The sequence below is a fragment of the Colobus angolensis genome, unplaced genomic scaffold (genome assembly GCF_000951035.1).
Source record: "Colobus angolensis palliatus isolate OR3802 unplaced genomic scaffold, Cang.pa_1.0 Scaffold65, whole genome shotgun sequence".
NCBI classification, from domain to species: Eukaryota; Metazoa; Chordata; class Mammalia; order Primates; family Cercopithecidae; genus Colobus; species Colobus angolensis.
Window position 1 is genome coordinate 3,912,223 of NW_012120154.1, and position 5,161 is coordinate 3,917,383.

General features: G+C 51.2%; 1 protein-coding gene across 1 annotated transcript in view; it reads right to left on the reverse strand.

Moving 5' to 3' along the window:
- Positions 1–4,393: 4,393 nt before the first annotated feature.
- The window catches only part of LGALS1 (lectin, galactoside-binding, soluble, 1), a 15,656-nt gene continuing 14,888 nt past the window's right edge, over positions 4,394–5,161 (reverse strand). The window contains exon 6 of the mRNA XM_011964273.1: positions 4,394–4,437. The gene's annotated coding sequence lies outside the window, so the exon portion shown is untranslated. The remainder of the gene's footprint in view (positions 4,438–5,161) is intronic.

Consider the following 5,161-nt stretch of genomic DNA (forward strand, 5'->3'; position numbering starts at 1 on the left):
CAGCGTCGCTCCGCAGTTCCGTCTGCCAGGCCCCGCCTTTTAAAGGGACTCCCAGATCGTTTTCTTCCCTCTTCTCACGCACGAAGCGCTAGTCCCTGACCTCTCCATGACTCCGAGCTTCAGCCCCTCCCCAGTGTCGCTTCAGTGAGAGCGAGGTCCCCTGGACCCGATTGCCTAGGACTGTGCCTGGCACACACTCAATATGGAGTTACTTGTGAATGGCCAAAACTTTCTGTACTGTCAGGCCTCTGAGCCCAAGCCAAGCCATGGCATCCCTTGTGACTTTCACATATACGCCCAGATGGCCTGAAGTAACTGAAGAATCACAAAAGAAGTGCCAATGCCCTGCCTCGCCTTATCTGATGACATTCCACCACAAAAGAAGTGAAAATGGGCCGGGGTGCGGTGGCTCAAGCCTGTAATCCCAGCACTCTGGGAGGCCGAGACGGGCGGATCACGAGGTCAGGAGATCGAGACCACCCTGGCTAACACGGTGAAACCCCGTCTCTACTAAAAAATACAAAAAAAAACTAGCTGGGCGAGGTGGCGGGCGTCTGTAGTCCCAGCTACTCGGGAGGCTGAGGCAGGAGAATGGTGTAAACCCGGGAGGCGGAGCTTGCAGTGAGCTGCGATCCGGCCACTGCACTCCAGCCTGGGCGACACAGCAAGACTCCATCTCAAAAAAAAAAAAAAAAAAAAGAAGTGAAAATGGCCGGCCCTTGCCTTAAGCGATGATACCATCTTGTGAAATTCCTTTTCCTGGCTCATCCTGGCTCAAAAAGCTCCCCCACTGAGCACCTTGTGACCCCCACTCCTGCCTGCCAGAGAACAACCCCCCTTGACTGTAATTTTCCTTTACCTATGCAAATCCTATAAAATGACCCCACCGTTATCTCTCTCTTTTCGGACTCAGCCCGCCTGCACCCAGGTGAAATAAGCAGCCATGTTGCTCACACAAAGCCTGTTTGGTGGTCTCTTCACACCGACGCGCATGACACTAACCCTACTTTGGATTTTTTTTTCTTTAATTTATTATTATTACTTTTGAGGTGAAGTCTAGCTCTGTCATCCAGGCTGGAGTGCAGTGGCGCGATGTCGGTTCATTGCAACCCCTGCCTCCCAGGTTCAAGCAATTCTCCGCCTCAGCCTCCTGAGTAACTGGGATTACAGGCGTGCGCCACCATACCCCACTAATTTTTGCATTTTTAGTAAAGACAAGTTTTCACCATGTTGACCAGGCTGCTTGAACTCCTGACCGCAAGTAATCCTCCCATCTCGGTCTCCCAAAGTGCGTACTCATCCTTCCGGGTGTAACGTGTGAGCCACCGTGCCGGCCCCTACTTTAGATTCTGATGTCAACTCGTTGGTAGTCTCCAAGAGGGAGCCAAACTGCCTGGATTTGTGTACTGGCACCCCACCTACAGCTGTGTGGTCCAAGACCAATGGCCTTCACAGTGCCTCACCCTATTTGTAAAATGAGGGATAGTAGCTTCGTAGGGTTGTTGTAGACAGTGGTTCTCAAGCTTTGGCATACACCAGAATCCGCTAGAGGGCTTGCTAAAACCTGGATCGCTGAGCCCCACTCCGGAGTTTCTGATCCAGTAGAGGTTTCTGAGTGGATTTCCAGTTCTAGTAAGTTCTCAGGTGATGCTAATGCTGCTAGTCCGTGGACCAAACTTTGACAGCTGTGATTATGAGAAAGTGAGTTATGTCTAGTTTGTATAACATAAGGCATGCATTCACGCGTTTTCTGCACAAGCCATCTTCCCTCTTTGTGCCTCACTTTGCCCAAAGGTGGAATGAGTGTGTAGTAACATCCTCAACTGAGAATGGAGGGCATGGGTGTGAAAGATTGTAGTGAAACAACACCTGACGGGGATTTTTAATCACTTGGATTGTATGCCAGAATCCTTCATCCACTTTTTTCACTTTTTTTTTTTTTTTTTTTTTGAGACGGAGTCTCACTCTGTTGCCGGGGCTGGAGTGCAGTGGCCGGATCTCAGCTCACTGCAAGCTCCGCTTCCCGGGTTTACGCCATTCTCCTGCCTCAGCCTCCGGAGTAGCTGGGACTACAGGCGCCCGCCACCTCACCCGGCTAGATTTTTGTATTTTTTAGTAGAGACGGGGTTTCACCGTGTTAGCCAGGATGGTCTCGATCTCCTGACCTCGTGATCCGCCCGTCTCGGCCTCCCAAAGTGCTGGGATTACAGGCTTTAGCCACCGCGCCCAGCCCACTTTTTTTTTTTTTTTGAGACAGAGTTTCACTCTTGTCACCCAGGCTGGAGTGCAGTGTCGTGATCTCCGCACTGCAATCTCCGCCCCCCAGGTTCAAGTGACTCTCCTGCCTCAGCCTTCCGAGTAGCTAGGATTACTGGCACCTGCCATCACGGCCAGCTAATCTTTGTATCCTGACTGAGTTTTGGAAGGAGGCAGGCAATAAGTGCAGCACTCCAGAATGCTGAATTCATTCCATACAGCTCCTCTGCTTGGGGGAAATCTATGTGGGATCCTGCGAGGAAGTTACCCTTAAACTGCAGGCCTGGCCTTTCAGTTCCTGTGGCCCAGAGCACTGCAGGGGGCTCCCTTAGGGTGCTGGACTGCACCTCTGACCAGCTGCTTCTGCCCCTTAGTGGCAGTGCCTTAAGGCTACCCTTGGCACCCTCCTGGGTAGAGACATAACCCTGGCTGAAGGTGCCCAGAGAGTCACCTTCTGCAGCTGGTCTGTCCCCTTCCAGTCCCAGGCTTCGACCTGCTTGGTTTACCAGGGCTCCACTCCCACCCACAGTGGTTGGAGACGAAAAGTGAAGGCTCAGGCTGGGCGTGGTGGCTCACACCTGTAATCCTGGCACTTTGGGAGGCTGAGGCGGGCGGATCATGAGGTCAAGAGATTGAGACCATCCTGGCCAACATGGTGAAACCCCGTGTCTACCAAAAATACAAAAATTAGCTGGGCATGGTGGCACACGCCTGTAGTCCCAGCTGCTTGGGAGGCTGAGGCAGGAGAATCACTTGAACCCAAGAGGTGGAGGTTGCAGTGAGCTGAGATTGTGCCACTGCACTCCAGCCTAGCGACAGACAGTAGGGCAACATAGTAAGACCCTGTCTCTACAAAAAATTAAAAATTAGCCAGGCCTAGTGACATACTCCTATAGTCTAGTGACTTGGGAGGCTAAGGTAGGAGGATCACTCAAGCCCAGAAGTTTGAGGCTGCATTGAGCTGTGATCATGCCACTGCATTCCAGCCTGGATGACACAGTGAGACCCCATCTCTGGGAAAAAAAAAAGAAAAAAACAGGCCAGGCGTAGTGGCTTCTGCCTGTAATCCTAGCATTTTGGGAGGCCAAGGCGGGTGGATCAGTTGAGGTTCAGAGTTCGAGACCAGCCTGACCAACATGATGAAACTCCATCTCTACGAAAAATATGACAATTAGCTGGACATGGTGGTGCATGCCTATAATCCCAGCTACTCGAGAGGCTGAGGCAGGAGAATCACTTGAACCCAGGAGACAGGGGTTGCAGTGAGCCAAGATCCCGCCACTTCACAACAGCCTGGTCAGAAGAGCAAAACTCCATCTCAAACTGAAAAACAAAAACAGTAAGAAAAGAAATGATGATAAACTTTTTTTTTTTTTTTGAGGCGGAGTCTCGCTCTGTCGCCCGGACTGGAGTGCAGTGGCCAGATCTCAGCTCACTGCAAGCTCCGCCTCCCGGGTTTAGGCCATTCTCCTGCCTCAGCCTCCTGAGTAGCTGGGACTACAGGCGCCCGCCACCTCGCCCGGCTAGTTTTTGTATTTTTAGTAGAGACGGGGTTTCACCGTGTTAGCCAGGATGGTCTCGATCTCCTGACCTCGTGATCCACCCGTCTCGGCCTCCCAAAGTGCTGGGATTACAGGCTTGAGCCACCGCGCCCGGCATGATGATAAACTTAATGAGGAAAAAGAGTAACAAGAGCAGCTGACATTTATTTAGCTCTTTACTGTCTAGATTATTTATTTTATTATTTATTTACTTATAGAGATGAGGATCTCACTATGTTGCCCAAGCTGGTCTCAAACTCCTGGGATCAAGCGATCCTCCCCATTCAGCTTCATGAGTAGCTAGAACCACAGGTGCCCACCACTGTGCCTGGCTTATGATGATCTCTTTTGAGGTACAATCCACATTTTACTGAGGAGCAAACTGAGGCTCAGAGAGGTACAGTCACTTGTCCGAGGTCACACAGGCAAGAACAGGTTCTGAGGGTGGGGAGCAGGTGGCCTAAGGACAGAGGTTGACTTAACTTATCTGGACCTGGTTTCCTAGGCCCTCGGGACACACGGAACTTTAAAAGGGGTGAAGAGAGCCAACACTCACCAAACACCTATTGCATGCCAGGCACCGTGCATTTCCATACATCACCTCAGCTAATCTTTTTTTCTTTTTTTTTTTAGACAGAGTCTCGCTCTGTTGCCCAGGCTGGAATGCAGTGGCGTGATCTCGGTTCACTGCAACCTCCTCTTCCCAGGATCAAGTGATTTTCCTGCCTCAGCCTCCCCAGTAGCTGGGACTACAGGCATGCACCACCATGCCTGGCTAATTTTTGTATTTTTAGTAAATATGGGGTTTCACTTGTTGGCCAGGCTGGTCTCGAACGCCCGACCTCAAATGAACCTCCTGCCCTGGCCTCCCAAAGTGCTGGGATTACAGGTGTGGGCCACAGCACCCCGTCAATACTAGTGCAGTCTTTTTTTTTTTTTTCTCTTGAGCTGGACGCTCTGTCACCCAGGCTGGAGTGCAATGGCACAATATCGGCTCACCGCAACCTCTGCCTCCTGGGCTCAAGCGATTCTCCTGCCTCAGCCTCCCAAGTAGCTGGGATTTACAGGCATGTACCACCATGCCCGGCTAATTTTTTGCATTTTTAGTGGAGACGGGGTTTCTCCATGTTGGTCAGGCTGGTCTCGAACTCTCGACCTCAGGTGATTCACACACCTTGGCCTCCCAAAGTGCTGGGATTACAGATGTAATCCCAGTCACTGTGCCTGGGCTAACTTTTATATTTTTAGTAGAGACGGGGTTTCGTCATGTTGCCCAGGCTGGTCTCAAATGCCTGACCTCAGGTGATCCACCCACCTCGGCCTCCCAAAGTGGTGGCTCACGCCTGTTTTTTTTTTTTTTTTTT